Below are 19616 nucleotides of genomic sequence, written 5' to 3' on the forward strand. Positions count from 1 at the left end.
TGCGAATATACTGACACAATCCTAATTTTCTTGCTAGACACTGTCAAATGTATCCACATCAGTCGTTCGTTTACATACCTTATTGCAACTACGCTGGGTTCCATTTCTTTCCTGATGTAAAGCCCTACACCCCATTGTGCTATTCCTGCTTTGACTCCTGACAGGTAGACCTTGTATTCTCCCACTTCCTCTTCTTTCTCACCCCTTACCCGAATGTCACTAACAGCTAAAACGTCCAGCCCCATCTTACTTGCAGCCTCTGCCAGCTCTACCTTCTTCCCAGAGTAGCCCCCATTGATATTAATAGCTCCCCATCTCATTACCATTTGTTTGCCAAGTCGTATCTTAGGAGTCCCTGGTTTGTCAGTTAGAGGTGGGACTCCGTCACCTCCAAAGGTCCGAGGCATTTTGCTCTGATTGTTGCCAGCATCATATTTAAAGTACCAGGGAAGCAGGTTGCTAGCCTTACTTGCCCCGAGTCCCATTGGGTTTTACCCCTAACGGCTGAGGGACTAACCGGTGGATTTGGTAGTCTTTGCCGTATGAGCACAAAGGTGACCACGACTCAGAATATGTCCGAGATGCCCAGCCTTATTCCGAAGTAACTGGTATCCCGACTGTCGGGACCACTTACTTGGCCACTCATACGTTGCCCGTGGTTCATGAACTAGGACATGACTACAGGAACCCACACCATGAACCCCCATCGGAGAAAAAAAAATTTCACAGAAAAGTAGGTTGCGTGCGACAAACGGAAAAAGAAGTGAAAGTGTATGGCAGTGTAAAAGGTATTCTGTTGCTCTACAGCCGGCCGCGGGCGCCGAGCGGTTCTAGGCGCTTCAGTCTGGAACCGCGCGACTGCTACGGTCGCAGGTTAGAATCCTGCCTCGGGCATGGGTGTGTATGATGTCCTTAGGTTAGTTAGGTTTAAGTAGTTCTAAGTCTAGGGGACTGATGACCTCAGATGTTAAGTCCCACAGTGCTCAGAGCCATTTTTTGTTGCTCTACATTGGGAAAGCTGTTTTGAGGTCAACCACACTCAACAGTCATACTAGCTTGGATACTATGTTTTTCGCGGCGGAGTCCTTACAAAAAAGTTTCTCGGTTCACTTGCCGTGTCAGATTCTCATGGAATTCCAAGCTTTCAATGATACCCATCATCATCTTCGTCAGGGACTAAAACTGACTGTCATGGACAGGCTCTACCCCACCTCCGTCGGCGCCATCATGAAGTAATTCAGCCAGTCGGATGCCGTTCCGTGGGTATAAAAGAAGGAACCTTGCCAGTTCACGACAGGCAATTTTAGTCCCTAACGAAGATGACGATGAGTATCATCGAAAACTTGGAATTTTATCCGAATCTGACGCGGCAAGTGCACCGAGAAATTTTTATGCAGTCATATTAGCTAATATGTGAGTCAATCATACTAGTTGATGCGTATTAAACCTCATTTCACAGCAGCTAGTAGGATATTTAATTGGGTTAAACGACCTAATATTCAATCCGGCATAGACTGACCGGTAGTACGTCGAACAGGCCATCTATTCACGTATGTATCGTGTTGCAGGTGCTTACATGTGGAAAACCGTTTACTGTTTTTATCAAGATAAGGGCATTGTAGGATGAAAGGGAATTTTATATCATCTGTCCTCAACACGGTCTGCATTCTATACGCCAATGTGTCTAACTAAAGGTAATTTGAGTATAAATTATTGTGGGATTCTGACACAAATTAGTACTTCTGCTGTTAAATTACTGAGTGGCAAACCGTCGTACGATTTCCAGAGCGGATAGTCATGAACGCCGACTCGCAAGTAGTGTATATTAATTCCTTTTCCTGAGTCGACAGTAACTGTGAGTTCATAGTCTAATAATTAGCAGCTAGCCCTCGCTGTAAAGAATATGGGGTTCTACACTTTACTAAATGCAAAAACTTGGTTGATTACTGAACCGGAACCAATCGCGTTACATCCTCCTGCGAAGTGGAATCTGCTCAGCATTTAGATCGCCGATTCGTTCCGTTCGTGTGGTGGAATAAAATCATTTTCGTACAACCTTTATTGGGGTCACTACAACGTAATTGTACCTTAACCCATTGGGGTCACTTCAACGAAATTGTACCTTAACCCATTAGAGTCATACACAAAATTTCAAATCTGCCTGAACGGCATAAAAAGGTCTCATACTGGTGAACAACACGGGACGTTTGAGTCACACAGTGTTAAGCCAAAACATTATGACCACTGGCCACCGAGACGTTGGATGCTGCCTGGTGGCGTTGCATGCACGTGACGCGGTAGCAAATGTGTAAGCAAAGCAGACAACGGACGGGGGATCACTCTAGCGAAGATATGGGGTGCAAATGGCGAAATCCATTGAGATAAACGACTTTGAGAAGGAGCAGATTATTATTACACAGAGCCTGTGAACGAGTATCCCAAAAACGGCGAAACTGGTCGGATGTTCACGTGCTACTGTCGTGAGCATCTACGGAAAGAGGTAGAAGGGCAGTGAAACTACCACTAGGCACTAAATGGTTGGACGTCCACGACTCTTCACCGAACGTGCGGTTCGGAGGCTTGTCTGCTCTGTAAGGTAGGATAGATGGTGATCTGTGGTATCTCTGCCGAATCAGCACAATGCTGGTGCACCTACAAGTGTTTCGGAGCACACTGCCCATCGTATATTGTTGAACATGGAGCTCCGCGGCAATTCACCCATACGTATTCACATGTTGACTCAACAACATCGTCAGTGGGCACGGGACCATCGGGATTCGGCCATCAATCAATGGAAACGTCCCAGATCTTCGGATGAATCACATTTGTGGTACACTATATCAGTGGTCGTCTCCACAAACGCCGTCATCGAGGAGAATGGCGGCTTGAAACGTGCAGCGCACCACGTACGCAGGCTGGTGGGAGCAATATTATGCTATGGGAGACATTCTATGGGACCTGTGCTAGTAATCATCTTTCAGCAGTATAAGTGTCGTGTCCCGGAGCCCGAATTGCGCTACAGTGGTTTGAGGAACATTATAGTGAACTCACGTAGATGCCTCGGCGACCAAATTCGCCTAATGTAAATCCTATGGAACCCACCCGCGTCGCTATTGAACGACATCACCGCGTACGCAAATCAGCTGCCCGTTATTTACGCGAATTACATGACCTGTGTGTAGACGTCTAATGCCACACACCTCCATAAATCTACCAACAAACTGTCGGATCCCTGATACGCAGAATCAGTGATGTATTTCGTTCCAAAAACGGACAAACAAGGTATTAAGCAAACGGTCATAATTTTTTGGCTAATCGTGTATAAGCATTCATTCTTCATACGCTCCTTCCAACTGGTGAACGAGAACCGGCTCTGATATATTTCTGATACAAGAGGAATAACGTCCTGCAGTGCACTTCGGGCCGGCGGCTGTGGCCGAGCGGTTCTACGCGCTTCAGTCCGGAACCGCGCTGCTGCTACAGTCGCAGGTTCGAATCCTGCCTCGGGCATGGATATGTGTGACGCCCTTAGGTTAGTTAGGTTTAAGTAGTTCTAAGTCTAGGGGACTGATGACCTCAGATGTTAAGTCCCATAGTGCTTACAACCATTTGAACCATTTGCAGTGCACTTCAGAAAAGATGAAAAGAAGGAAGATGCCAATTTAATGTCCTTTCTATGACGAAGTTATTAGAGACGGGGCACAAAATCGGTATGGGGAAGGTAGGGAACAAAATCTTCCGTGCCCTTTCAGAGAAACCATCGAGGCATTCGCCGTCAGTGGTTTCGGGAAATCACAGAGAAACTAAATCTCTACGACCGGACAGGGATTTGAACACCGTCCTCCGGAATGCGCGTCCAGCGGGCTATCCAGTGCAACATCTCCCTCCGTGACACTTTTAGACTGAATTGTGGAATCGAGCAGCTGTGAACAGAAATCTTGCTGTTGCCATCCACGTTTGTAGCTAAAGATGTAGAACATGAGCACAGCTCCTGCATCTTTTTTTTGGTCATCAGTCTACTGACTGGTTTGATGCGGCCCGCCACGAATTCCTTTCCTGTGCTAACCTCTTCACCTCAGAGTAGCACTTGCAACCTACGTCCTCAATTATTTGCTTGACGTATTCCAATCTCTGTCTTCCTCTACAGTTTTTGCCCTCTACAGCTCCCTCTAGTACCATGGAAGTCATTCCCTCATGTCTTAGCAGATGTCCTATCATCCTGTCCCTTCTCCTTATCAGTGTTTTCCACATATTCCTTTCCTCTCCGATTCTGCGTAGAACCTCCTCATTTCTTACCTTATCAGTCCACCTAATTTTCAACATTCGTCTATAGCACCACATATCAAATGCTTCGATTCTCTTCTGTTCCGGTTTTCCCACAGTCCATGTTTCACTACCATACAATGCTGTACTCCAGACGTACATCCTCAGAAATTTCTTCCTCAAATTAAGGCCGGTATTTGATATTAGTAGACTTCTCTTGGCCAGAAATGCCTTTTTTGCCATAGCGAGTCTGCTTTTGATGTCCTCCTTGCTCCGTCCGTCATTGGTTGTTTAACTGCCTAGGTAGCAGAATTCCTTAACTTCATTGACTTCGTGACCATCAATCCTGATGTTAAGTTTCTCGCTGTTCTCATTTCTACTACTTCTCATTACCTTCGTCTTTCTCCGATTTACTTTGAAATCATACTGTGTACTCACTACACTGTTCATTCCGTTCAGCAGATCATTTAATTCTTCTTCACTTTCACTCAGGATAGCAATGTCATCAGCGAATCGTATCATTGATATCCTTTCACCTTGTATTTTAATTCCACTCCTGAACCTTTCTTTTATTTCCATCATTGCTTCCTCGATGTACAGATTGAAGAGTAGGGGCGAAAGGCTACAACCTTGTCTTACACCCTTCTTAATACGAGCACTTCGTTCTTGATCGTCCACTCTTATTATTCCCTCTTGGTTGTTGTACATATTGTATATGACCCGTCTCTCCCTATAGCTTACCCCTACTTTTTTCAGAATCTCGAACAGCTTGCACAATTTGATATTGTCAAACGCTTTTTCCAGGTCGACAAATCCTATGAAAGTGTCTTGATTTTTCTTTAGCCTTGCTTCCATTATTAGCCGTAACGTCAGAATTGCCTCTCTCGTCCCTTTACTTTTCCTAAAGCCAAACTGATCGTCACCTGCATCTACCAATACAAAAAACTGTCAGTAGTGTCCCACACAATAAACTATTAGAGTTCTCAATGAGTTCGCAGTACAAATTCATATCCCGAGGCGCTTTTAAACTTTACTTCTGATTGTTGAACATATTAGTTTTCGCGGCAATTAGATTTTTTTTACTGTTATGTGCAGTCGAAAGTACCTTTGCAAAAATGAGGCGAGGAATTTTCATACGATAGCTTACTTAAGTGTTCACAATATTCCATAGTTGAGCTTAATAACATTAAACTCCATTTCCATCATTCTATTGCAAAAATATCGGTATTGATACTGCCTGGCATAAGAGTGAAGAATTCAGAAGGTGAGCTGGAAACGAAATGAAACTTCATAGGTTCAGTGGAGATGTGATTAAAAAAATGGATTGAAATTTACAAAGAACATTGCAGTGTGATCTCAGTTATCAGAAAGACGTTTTACCACCTCTAGACTGGATGCATGCACTGATTCGGCTTGGAAGCGTACCATAAAGCCGTTATATCCTCTCCTGAGGCAACTACTGTTGTAGCTGGCCGTTGATATCCCGGATACTGGCACTGGGAGGCAGTTGACGTCCCAATTGGTCCCACACATGTTCTATTTGGGGCAGACCTGGGGATCTCGCTGGTCACGGGAGTACCTCAGCATCATAGAGACACATGATATGTGTGGACGAGTATTGTTCTGTTGAAAAATGACACCGTAATCCACGATGCAATTTCATGAGATTTAACACCTGAGGATGCAAGATATCCGTAACATATTGCTGTGCCGTCAGAGTTCCCTAATTACTATCAACGGTGACCTGAAGTCACACCTGATGACGCCAGGAGTAAACACAATCCGTCTTCAGGCGACAAGTGGCCCATCGGGACCATCCCACCGCCGTGTCATCCTGAGCTGAGGATGCGGATAGGAGGGGCGTGTGGTCAGCACACCGCTCTCCCGGGCGTTATGATGATTTTCTTTGGCCGGAGCCTCTACTGTTCGGTCGAGTAGCTCCTCAATTGGCATCACGAGGCTGAGTGCACCCCGAAAAATGGCAACAGCGCATGGCGGCCCGGATGGTCACCCATCCAAGTGTCGGCCACGCCCGACAGCGCTTAACTTCGGTGATCTGACGGGAACCGTTGCATCCATTACGGCAAGGCCGTTGCCCACGCCAGGAGTAAGGTGGTTAATTATTCATTGTCAGTTAGTATGTAGTGTAAAAGTAAGGAGGTGAACTATTCATCCATTGTACTGTATGTGCCCCATATTTTTCGTTTTAAATCCTATAAGTATTTTCATAGTTATTAAAAATTCACAATCGTAAGTTTTCTGGAGCATGTGTGTAGGCTTAGAAACCTGTATCGGGCTAGGGGAAATTATTTCATACTTTCGAGTCTGATTTGCCAACGGCCTTGCCGCAGTGGTAACATCGGTTCCCGTCAGATCACCGAAGTTCAGCGCTGTCGGGCTGGGGTAGCACTTGGATGGGTGACCATCCAGTCTGCCGAGCGCTGTTGGAAAGCGGGGTGCACTCAGCCCTTGTGAGGCAAACTGAGGAGCTACATAATTGAGAACTAGCGGCTCCGTCTCGGAAACTGGCAGACGACCGGGAGAGTGGTGTGCTGACCACATGCCCCTCCATATACGCATCCAGTGACGCCTGTGGGCTGAGGATGACACGGCGGCCGGTCGGTACATTTGGGCCTTCGTGGCCTGTTCGGTAGGAGTTTGAGCCTGATTTAAAAACGTGGTATATTATTAAAAATTTATTTTTATTCAAATCATTATTTTCTGATTTTTAGTCATGTGTGTGTGAAATTTTTCCATCAGTTTTGCACCTTTTTATGAGATTTCAACAGAGGCATGTGGTAAATTTCGAGTTTATTTCAATTTCCCTTCCCCTCACTCGACCAATATATTGCTTCCTCTTACACGTATCCTGCGAAAGACCGTGAAGGTAACAATTAGAGAGAACTGTGCTCACACAGAAGCTTAGCAGTAATCGTTTTTTCGGGAACCATTCTTGGCTGGAAAAGGAAAAGAGGGAAATGGCAGTGTTACTCAAAATACCCGCTACGGTCGCAGGTTCGAATCCTGCCTCGGGCATGGATGTGTGTGGTGTCCTTAGGTTAGTTAGGTTTAAGTAGTTCTCAGTTCTAGGGGACTAATGACCTCAGATGATAAGTCCCATAGTGCTCAAAGCCATTTGAACCATTAAAAATACCCTCCGCCATACACCAGAGAAGAAAGCGAATTAGCATCCCAGTGTCATCAAGATGTGAACTATGCTAAATGTTTCAAGTCTCCAGTTCATCGAGAAATGACAGTGGTAAGCCAAATACCCTCTGCCACACACCATACAAGAGAGAGAGGTAATACTGCTTTGTCATCCAGTTCTCTGCTATGTCTAAAATTTCAAGTCTCAAGCTCAGTGGTCGTCAATCTTCTTTGCTCAAGGGCCGTTACTGACATTGTAGGGAAGCAACTCGGGACGCATAAGTACCGATCTTATTATTAATAATTGGTGACCTGCATAAATTCGTATGTTATGAGCCCCGAATTGACTAGCCATTGTGAGACGGCAATACAATGACCACCGGGCCCCCAAGTGCTGCTCGTTGAAAGTCAGCACCATTCGAAACATTCGTGTCAAGTGTTCTCTGTTTCACATTGCTGCCAAACTCGGCAACCCTGACGAAGTGTTCTTGTGTTATCTGTGTGAGCAGATTATTAATTGATTAAAAACAGTAATTTCACTTACGTTAAACAAGTTCACGGCCGTATTGAACCACCAGAGGCTACACTTTTAGTAAACTGACCTTTACTAAAAGAACCACATATTGTGCGATAACTCACTTGTTCAGAAAGCTCTCTCGTGGTATGGTCACAGAAAATAATCGTATTCACAGCTGTTCGTTGCGCCTGGATGATAGGTAAATACATTATGCGTTATTGCTTTGCTGGTAGCATAATTGGGAGGCAATTAAAGCTGAGCGACCTGCCGCTCAATCACATTTGCCGTCCCCCGAGAATCATGTTAGCGGTGGCGTAGTTATAGCCTACAAAAGGACGTACACCACTTTTAAAATAAAGGGTCCAGTACTAGTGTGTACTTCATAGCGCGAGTGTATTGATGTCCAGAACCATTAGTGCTAAGAGCTGCAATTTGATGGGACTGCATGACTGGGTGTTGTGTGACGTCCTTAGGTTAGTTAGGTTTAAGTAGTTCTAAGTTCTAGGGGACTGATGACCATAGATGTTAAGTCCCATAGTGCTCAGAGCCATTTGAACCATTTTGATGGGACTTCAAAAACAAGTGTATTTACTGTGTTAACATTTTCTTGTTGAATTACATTCATACCGGTTCATACTGAACCATCAAGTTATTTTCTTTTACCTTCAGCAGGTTCCCCTCCAATAATCTATTCGCTGTTATAACTTCCTCTTCGAAGATATAAAACACTCGTGACTTTGTTCATCCTGGGGAAAAGTTGTGTCAAATAATGAAATCCATGAATTTATCAATATTGCAGTATGCAGAATGCCGCCGTAACGGTAATGATGACTTTTTATATAGTACGAGTTAGTGCCCTGTTTGGCACATTTTTATGACTGACGATGTAATTTGTATTACTATTTGACAACAGTGAGGACTTCATGGATTTTATTATTTGATGCCATTCATTTTACATCTCCTAGTATGATGCAAATGTAATATGAGCCTGATGATGGTACTTGGACCGAAACTGGTTGCTCAATAAAGAATGTTTATCACCAGCTCTTGACTGTAAAACATCACGTCTTTCAAACTGTGGCGTTTGTTGGGTTCGCGTATATTTTGGCAAAGATTATATGCCCACTGTACTATTCATAGTAGCCTAACCACAGTCTTATTTCCTTATTCATTCTTAGACCTATTACCCACCATATCACTACTGTTGATACGAGACCTGGGGTGCTTGCGCGATTTACTGATTTGTTTCACCACTTGTAATACAATCTTTCCATGCTCAACTTAGTTACACAGTCATTGAGCACGTAATGATACTAATGGAAGGTGGTACACCTGTTTTGAGCTTATTCGAATACGTTTTTCTTGAAATGTAATCTGTATACATTTGTTATTTATTCGTCTATGAAGTTCTAGGAATGCAACCAAACCGCTTCTCCTCTTGCGGTATTTCGGCTGTGAATAGTCGAGGCATCTTCGGACTGAATCATACGACATGTTACACACATGTGTGTGTGTGTGTGTGTGTGTGTGTGTGTGTGCACGACCGGGTTCCCGGGTTCGATTCCCGGCGGGGTCAGGGATTTTCTCTGCCTCGTGATGGCTGGGTGTTGTGTGCTGTCCTTAGGTTAGTTAGGTTTAAGTAGTTCTAAGTTCTAGGGGACTTATGACCACAGCAGTTGAGTTCCATAGTGCTCAGAGCCATTTGAACCATTTGTGTGTGTGCGTGTGTATGTGTGTTGTGTGTGTGTGTGTGTGTGTGTGTGTGTGTGTGTTTAGATATATTGATCGTTATCAGAATGAATTTTCATTCTACTGCTTAGTGTGCGCTGATTTAAACTTCTTGGCAGATTAAGACCGTGTGCCTAGACTGGACAGAGATGAAGATGGACTGGGTAAGTCTACTATAGTTGTGGAGGGTGCTAGAAGGACGTAATTCCCATTTTTAATCTGTTAGCAGGTTTAGTCATTTGTGTCTGCTGAGGTCAGAGGATGTTGGACGCCAAAGAATAGCCTCAGCTTGACCCATGCATCTTGAACGTATTGCCGCGTTCGACGTTCTACATCAGTAGCAGCATATGCCTATTACCCGTTATGCATGTAACAGTAATCGTCAAACTTTTTTGCTCAAGAGCGAATACTGACATTTTAGAATGGCACCTCGGACAAATTATTAATTTGTAACTAACAGCAATTAGTATGTTATGAGACCCCAACAGACTAGCCATATTAAGGGCGCAATAAGTGGGCCGCTAGCCTCCAAGTACTAATCGTTAAAAATAGGCTGTTCTCTGCTTCAGATTGCTGCCACCATCAGCGACCCTGAAATTGTGACACTTAACCGCCTGACAATGAGTTGTTGTGTTGTCTGTGTGAGTTCAAATGGTTCAAATGGCTCTGAGCACTATGGGACTTAACATCTGATGTCATCATTCCCCTAGAACTTAGAACTACTTAAACCTAACTAACCTAAGGACTTCACACTCATCCATGCCCGAGGCAGGATTCGAAACTGCGATCGTAGCGGTAGCGCGGTTCCATACTGAGGCGCCTAGAGCCGCTCGGCCACTCCGGTCGGCCTGTGTAGTGGATGATCGGTTGATTAATAACAGTAACTGTACTTCATTTAAATTCATTGCAGTAAGAGGCACGATCACAAATATTTTCTGTGTTTTGAATGTCATTTTACTTTTACTCAGTGCGTTGTATTACAACAGGCTTAACTTAATTTCATATTCGTTGCTACAAATGTGCATCGCGATTGAAGGTGAACGTCCCTATAATGCACACTCACGAATCCATGTTTCTTCCGTTTGAAATTCGTACCGTAGCAGCTGATAGGTACGAGGCAACCCCGTACATGTTTTCAGCTCTGGAAGATAAACAAGAAAACCTTTCTCTTATCAAGCTCCCTCACCCTGCACCGACAAATCTATTTGCCCCTGCACACACTCTCGCCCCTCAGGTGACAGGCCAACTTTTCGCACGCCTATTATAATTCCTCCAGTATATTTTTGATTCGACGACAGAGTTAGGGAGCCGGCTGGGGTGGCCGAGCGGATCTAGGCGCTTCAGTCTGGAACCGCGCGACCGCTACGGTCGCAGGTTCGAATCCTGCCTCGGGCATGGCTGTGTGTGATGTCCTTAGGTTAGTTAGGTTTAAGTAGTTCTCAGTTCTAGGGGACTGATGACCTCAGAAGTTAAGTCACATAGTGCTCAAAGCCATTTGAACAGAATTAGGTACAGCCATCAATTGCTCAAAAAAATGGCTCTGAGCACTATGGGACTCAACTGCTGTGGTCATAAGTCCCCTAGAACTTAGAACTACTTAAACCTAACTAACCTAAGGACAGCACACAACACCCAGCCATCACGAGGCAGAGAAAATCCCTGACCCCGCCGGGAATCGAACCCGGGAACCCGGGTGTGGGAAGCGAGAACGCTACCACACGACCACGAGATGCGGGCAAATCAATTGCAGACTATAAGTATTTATTCTTTACTGGTAAAATTAAGTATAAAAATATTTAATGTGTTTTGTGATGTACTTTTTTTGTATTTCTCGCTCATATTTCCACCTATTCAAAGATATGCAGTCCATATTGCTAATAAATAAATGTCGTTTGACTAGGGCCTCCCGTCTGGTAGACCTTTCGCCTGGTGCAAGTCTTTCGATTTCACGCCACTTCGGCGACTTGCGCGTCGATGAGGATGAAATGATGATGATTAGGACAACACAACACCCAGTCCCTTAGCGGAGAAAATCTCCGACCCAGCCGGGAATCGAACCGGGGCCCTTAGGATTGACAGTCTGTCTCGCTGACCACTCAGCTACCGGGGGCGGTCATATTGCTAATGATGATGAGTTATGGCGGAGAGTGCTTATTATCAGCCAGTCCATATTGCGTCTTCTAAATCCAAAATCTTTGATTATCATGTCAGACAGTATTCTCATTATAGTGCTATTAAAGTTGCTTTGTGCCGGCCGTTGTGGCCGAGCGGTTCTAGGCGCTTCAGTCAGTCGCCGGTTCGAATCCTGCCTCGGGCATGGATGTGTGTGATGTCCTTAAGTTAGTTAGGTTTAATTAGTTCTAAGTTCTAGGGGACTGATGGCCTTAGATGTTAAGTCCCATAGTGCTCGAAGCCATTTGAACCATTTGAAAGTTACTTTGTACCTGCCAGCCGACGAAAGGGACGCATTGCGTTGCAGCCTGTAGTAGCGCACCGACGGTTGTAAAACAAGTGCATGTCGGGCAGATGGTAACTGTGCAGAGTTCGTACGCTAGATTGCAAGATATGATTTGCCCAGTCAGATACAGGCAACAGGTGCTCTTAACTTCCAAGAGCAATGTAATATTAACCGCACTGTAGTTGCAATTAACGTTTACTACACATTGCGTAAACTTCTTTGTCCGTGCTAAACCGTTACGCGGTGGCAAGTACGTTGAGAAAATGTTAAGTAAAACCTCGACGATACATGTCTTTGTAATTTGAAGAGCGCTCGGAAACTGCACTTCTATAATTATTGGTCACTTTCGTTATTGGTAGTATCATTCTATAGCAGACAGAGTCTGACCAGCAGCCCCAAGGTACTGATTGCCACATTCGGATCACTTCGTGTTGATTGTGGTCTTATTTCAGAATGCTGCCAGCCTGAGCAGTCTAACAGTTGTGACACTATAGTTGTGTGGTGAACTGTTATTGGTTTCACTATGTGAGTGAGTGACTTTGATTAATAATAGTTTTTGTCCTTATAAAGTTTTGTAAATGAAGTGCCAGTTTTCCTCTGTTCACTGCATTGCATTATAACAGCCTAAATTAACTTAATGTTGTTCGCTACAAATAAGCACCGCATTTGAATATGACCGTCTCTATAATGCGCTTTCACGAATCCACGTTACATCCCTGTCAACATTTATACAATAGTGGACGTCAGCATAAGTCGCGCACCTCCGTGAGTTGTCAGTAATGGAAGACAAACAACATTCCCTCTCTCACATCCCATAACTCCACAGTGGATCTGTGCTACTTACCTCACTGCCCCCGAGGTAAGTGGACAGTCTTACTTAGCTGATGACCGAATTCAATTGTGTCAATCAAAACTAAGCACATCTTAAAATATTACTGTCTGTAAAATATTACTGTTCCTGAGTAGGAAAACTATTCTCTTAAGAAGCTTTTAACTTTTTTAACGCTTTTTAGATTTCGCTGTTAGCTCCTAAATGCATATTGTTATAAAAGACGGCTGAGAACCACGGGCTGCACGAATACTTAATTCAAGCCGCATGCGGCTCGCATGCCGCAGTCTGACGACCACTGCTCAGGCTCATGGGGAAATTAACTTAAAATCAATTGCAAATTTTGTACCAAACAGAAAAGAAAGTGATATACATCTCCTCCTCCCTGTTCTCTCTGCTCAGCTATGCCTATCTGCTCGCATACCGCCTGGAAGGCATTCCCATACTACCCACACAACATACCGGTCCTGCAGGGCAGCCGAGATGTCAGATGTTACCAACGTTTCTCATCCCTACCCCCACCCCTACCGAACAGACTGACGACAAAGCGAGCTAATATTGTTTTACCATTCATTTCTGAACAATTATTAAAATTTCAAGTCACTAGCTCATCAGGAAGTTATTGTAAAATCAACTGCAAAATCTGTACCGAACAAACAGACAGCGACCTCATAAAAACGTGGTAAAATGGAACTTTTTGCTCTCAGAGCATGGGATGGAAATCGAAAGGAATCGCTGTAAATGCTCACATCTTTGTAGACCAAACGTGGAGTCACGTCAATAATAGTGAGCCGTAGCCTGAAATCCGCATTTCCCGAGTCCCTGCTTTGTTATTTGCTAAAAGACATGTGTGACTGGTGTCTTATCTCCTCCACCAGGTAAGATGCGATGCATGTTCCGCATTGATAAAACCACATGTCATCTCGTACAAGTGAGACACGGCTCACAGTTTGTTAATACGCTTCAGTCGGTGTCCCAATCTAGGAGAACATAGAGCTCAAGGCAGACTTGGTAATGCCATTCCCTTCACCGAGAAGGAAATATTATTAAATACTTAGGAACTGTGGAACACAAAAGTATTATAAAACATTCAGATTCACGACAGATCATGTAAAATAGCTAAGAGATTATTTCGTTGTTGAAACAACAGAAACAAGAGGTGCAGAACAAAAGATTAGGATCTTCTTACTAGTAGGAAATCTTGATTTTTAATTGTGATGTCGCAAAAGATCAAGTTATAAAACGCCTTTTTAAAGGTAGCGATGGCAATAAAAGAAAATAAGGCCTGAAACTGGATCAAATAGCCTACGATTATGAGTTTTCTTGAAACAGCCAAGACCAGTCGGGCAGTCGACTGCACGTACTGATAATTAAAATACTGCATGCACATGGTAACGAATAATTCAACGTAAAAGGAGTTGCCAAATCTACATGTTAATGAAAAGGTAATATTGTTCATTGCATAATTCACAACATACACACGTAGATTACATACTTCCTTCCCAGAAATGGGTTATTTCTCACTCAACGTAAACGCTTCTTGTACTTCTGTATGTGTTGATGCCCACCAACTCTTTTAGATGTATTGGTTTGTTGTCTGTCCGTTTCATAATCCAAATAAAAGGCAGTCTCAATAGCAGTATTTATTGTTTAATAACGCCGTTGCGCTTTTAACGCATCATCAGATTAATTACAAAACATGACAAGTTAATTATTACATGAAAGTTTTGATTCGCAAACCTATCTAAATCATTAGGTGGCAGAATACGTTAATGGTATGACGATGCAAACAAAGGCAGCGGAGGGCGCATTAGTCAGAATTAGAAGCCACGGCGGCTATCAGTTTAGTTATCATTAAAACCGTGGAAAAAAACTGGCTGAAGCGAAAAACGAAATCGTCTACTGAAGTTAAAAATCCTAAAACGAAAAAGACGACCATACAGGAACGAAAAAACACGAAATACACGTGAAGCCGAGTATTCAGGATTAAGGGGTAAATGAACTGATAACTTTAAAATAATTAAACACACAAAAGGAAGTGAAATAAAATCGAGAAGTTTAGTAGTGAACCTACAAAAATAACTCCTATACATAAGCAAAAAAATTAAGAATAATATGCATTACAAAATATGAATGACAGTGGAACAATGATTGTTAAGTGAAATGGTCATTAGCAAAACAGGAATCGAACGTACAAATCTTCAGATAAATGAATATAAAGGATAGAAGAAAAAAGGGAAACAAAAATTATGAAACAAGGATGGGGCAGGGAAAAAAGGGTGGGAGGGGAGGAGGGGGAAGAGATAATAGGGAAAATAAGTGGGGGAAGAAGGGAGGGAAAGAGGAGGGTAAACGTAAGTGTGGGGGGAAACTGTAGGAAACAACTTGAACTGAAAACAAGCGATTTAGGGGACAAACATAAGTGAACACGAAAACGCAGTGGTGGGCGGCCAAGTGCGTGAGAAACATGAAAAACAAACACAGAATAAATCTAAAACCAAATCAAGCAATCTTTGGCGAAGCTGACATCGTGGTATCGTAGCAGATTTGATTTTTACTGACAAGTTGCTAATGAAGGCTTAACTGACTACATGACCTAAGAAGTTTCGTTATTTCGAATTCCTCCAAGAGAGTTAACTCTTTCCCTCTGGGAGCTCTATATAGAATTTGAAATGCGTCAATCGTTGGCTCGGATTGTCCGGTATCTTTAGGAGGTTCAGCAAATGCCAAGGTTTTTTTTTCAGTTGACGATTGTATTTTTCGCTTCAACCGGTGTTTTCCATGGTTTTAATACTGACTAAGATGACTGCCGCCATTGCTTTTAGTTCTGACTAATGCGGCCTCCGCTGCGTTTTCAGATGTGTTTAGATGGTTTAGATAGGACCCCGAATCAAAACTTTTATGTAATTACTATCCTGAGCTTACGTTCCAGCAAGGTGATGCCCGCGTGCACAAGGCGACAGTTTCTACTGCTTGTCAAACACTACCTTAGTCAGCAAGGTTGTCAGAGCTCTCCCCAGTTGCGAACGTTTGGAGCATTATGGTCAGGGTCCTCCAACCATCTCGGAATTTTGTTTATCTAACGTGCGAGCTGGACAGAATATGGCACGATGTCTCTCGGGAGGACACCCAAAACTCTTATCAACCAATGCCAAGCCTAATAACTGCTTGCATAAGGGGCAGTTGTGGACCAACACGCTATTGGCTTGCTCAATTTGTGAAGCTGTTCCTAGTGAATAAAAATCATCCAATTTTTCTGAAATTTTAATCATTTGTTTGTCTGTATAAGTACATTATATGTACCGATTTCCATTACAGTCAGATAATTCCTTCGTGGACCGTCCTTTGTCTTACAGAGTATAGTTAGAATATATGTTAAAAATTAGTGGCTTTTATTGTAATGGTGCATTCAGACTGATGTACTTTAGAGACTAATTCTTTTCTCCTTTTTCCTGGCCGTATCCCGTGTCTTCGGACTCAGCATATTAATCTGAAACTGGCAATGTTAGTGGTAGAGGGGACCCTGATGCCCTTCCGGTCGCCACCCCGACCCCCCCCCCCCTACCCCACCCGGGACGGAATCTGTGTACCCATGTGAAAATGTGAGAAGGTTTTCGAAAAGTTTGCGGTGTTCCAATGCGCGCAACTATCCGGGTGGGTACTCTGTAGCCTAATTATCTCGCATATTTTGCAATGAAAACAGACAAGTGACGTGTTTGTTATCATTATGACATAATTGTACCTGGTGATTTTAATTTTGCCTGAAACCAATAAAATAATAGAAAATAAGAGACGGTTCGGTCAACATGAGTAAATTACTGATACCAAGCAGGCGAGTTGCGGCTCGCCAAACCGATCGTCTCTGTTTAAGCCAACAGACGTGCAGCATGCCTCAACTTCACTGATGTTGTCCGTTACGTAAGGTTTTCACGACACAAGAAATTTCGATCTAACGGAAGATCTTCTTTATCAGTTGTACGATATAGACTCAAAAGACAAAAGCTATGGTATAGGAATATGCATACATACAGGTGGTGGTAGTATCGCGCACGCAAGGTATACAAGCGCAGTGCATTGGCGGAGCTATCACTTATACTTGGTTGATCCATGTGAAACGGTTTCCGACGTGATTATGGTCGCACAAAGGGAATTAAAAAACTTCGAACGTAGAATGGCAGTTGGAACTAAACGCATGGGACATTCCATTTCGGAAATCGTTAGGAAATTCAATATTCCGAGATACACAGAGTCAAGAGCGTGCTGAGAACACCACATTTATCTTTCACCATGGACAACGCAATGGCTGACGGCCTTCACTTAACGACCGAGGGCAGCGGCGTTTGCGTAGAGTTGTCATTGCTAACTGACAAGAAACACTCCGTGAAATAAGTGCAGAAAATAATGTGGGACGTACGACGAAAGTATCCGACCGACGCGGGTCGCGAGTGCATCACTATCAGCACGGCATCGTATGCGGCTCCTCTCTGGGGTCCGCAGCTCGTGGTCTTCCAGTCGCATTCTCGATTCCCGCGCACGGGGTCCCAGGTTCGATTCCCGGAGGGATCAGGGATTTTCACCTTCGAGATGACTGGGTGTTTGTGTTGTCCTCATTATTTCATCATTATTCATGCACGTAACGAGTTTGGACTGAAAAAAGGTTGGGAATTTGTACGGACGCTAATAACTGCGCAGTTGAGCACCCCACAAACCAAACATCACCATCATCACCATCATCATCATCATCATCCTCTCTGGGCTCGTGACCATATCGGTTAGACCCTAGATGACTGGAAACCAGAAGCCTGGTCACATGAGTCCCGATTACAGTTGGTAAGAGCTGATGCTAGGATTCGAGAGTGGCGCAGACCCCACGAAGCCTTGCACCCACGCCGGCCGCTGTAGCCAAGCGGCTCTAGGCGCTTCAGACCGGAACCGCGCTGTTTCTACGGTCGCAGTTTAGATTGCTGCCTCGGGCATGGATGTGTGTGATATCCTTAAGTTACACTACTGGCCATTAAAATTGCTACACCACGAAAACGACGCGCTACAGACGCGAAATTTAACCGACAGGAAGAAGATGCTGCGATATGCAAATTATTAGCTTTTCAGAGCATTCACATGAGGTTGGTGCCGGTAGCGACACCTACAACGTGCTGACATGAGGAAACTTTCCAACCGATTTCTCATACACTAACATCAGTTGACCAGCGTTGCCTGGTGAAACGTTACTGTGATGCTTCGTGTAAGGAGGAGAAATGCGTACCATCACGTTTCCGACTTTGATAAAGGTCGGATTGTAGCATATAGCGATTGCGGTTTATCGCATCGCGACATTGCTACTAGCGTTGGTCGAGATCCAATGACTGTTAGCAGAATATGGAATCGGTGGGTTCAGGAGGGTAATACGGAACGCCGTGCTGGATCCCAACGGCCTCGTATCACTAGCAGTCAAGATGACAGGCATCTTATCCGCATGGCTGCAACGGATCGTGCAGCCACGTCTCGATCCCTGAGTCAACAGATGGGGACGTTTGCAAGGCAACAACCATCTGCACGAGCAGTCCGACGTCTTTTGCAGCAGCATGGACTATCAGCTCGGTGACCACGGCTGCGGTTACCCATGACGATGCATCACGGACAGGAGCGCCTGCGATGGTGTAGTCAACGACGAACCTGGGAGCACGAATGGCGAAACGTCATTTTTTCGGATGAATCCAGGTTCTGTTTACAGCATCATGATGGTCGCATCCGTGTTTGGCGACATCGCAATGAACGCACATTGGAATCGTGCATTCGTCATCGCCATACTGGCGTATCACCCAGCGTGATGGTAGGGGATGTCGTTGGCTACACGTCTCGGTAACCTCTTGTTCGCAATCACGGCACTCTGAACAGTGGACGTTACATTTCAGATGTGTTACGACCCGTGGCTCTACCCTTCATTCGATCCCTGCGAAACCCTACAATTCAGTAGGATAATGCACGACCGCATGTTGCAGGTCCTGTGCGGGCCTTTCTGGATACAGAAAATGTTCGACTGCTGCCCTGGCCAGCAAATTCTCTCCAATTGAAAACGTCTGATCAATGGTGGCAGAGCAACTAGCTCGTCACAATACACCAGTCACTACTCTTGATGAACTTTGGTATCGTGTTGAAGCTGGATGGGCAGCTGTACCTGTACACGCCATCCAAGCTCTGTTTGAGTCGATGCCCAGGCGTATCAAGGCCGTTATTACGGCCAGAGGTGGTTGTTCTGGGTACTGATTTCTCTGGATCTATGCACCCAAATTGCGTGAAAATGTGATGACATGTCAGTTCTAGTATAATATATTTGTCCAATGAATACCCGTTTATCATCTGCATTTCTTCTTGGTTTAGCATTTTTAATGGCTAGTTGTGTAGTTAGGTTTAAGTAGTTCTAAGTCTAGGGGACTGATGACCTCAGATGTTAAGTCCCATAGTGCTTAGAGCCATTTGAACCAGTTTTTGAACCCTGCACCCATGTTGTCAACAAGGCACTGTGCAAGCTGGTGGTGGCTGGCTCCATAACGGTGTGAGCTGTGTTTACGTGGAATAGACTGGGTCCTCTGGTCCAACCAAACCGATCATTGTTTGGAAATGATTATGTTCGGCTACTTGGAAACCATTTGCAACCGTTCATGGACTTCATGTTC

At 44.3% G+C, this 19616-nt stretch overlaps 1 long non-coding RNA gene and 1 pseudogene across 2 annotated transcripts in view; both read left to right on the plus strand.

Annotated features, from left to right (window-relative positions):
• LOC126184743 (uncharacterized) overlaps window positions 1-19616 on the plus strand; it is a 555678-nt gene that overhangs the window by 175879 nt on the left and 360183 nt on the right. The window lies entirely within an intron of this gene.
• Window positions 6596-6713, plus strand: LOC126186071 (5S ribosomal RNA; annotated as a pseudogene).

This window comes from Schistocerca cancellata, chromosome 4, assembly GCF_023864275.1.
Source record: "Schistocerca cancellata isolate TAMUIC-IGC-003103 chromosome 4, iqSchCanc2.1, whole genome shotgun sequence".
NCBI classification, from domain to species: Eukaryota; Metazoa; Arthropoda; class Insecta; order Orthoptera; family Acrididae; genus Schistocerca; species Schistocerca cancellata.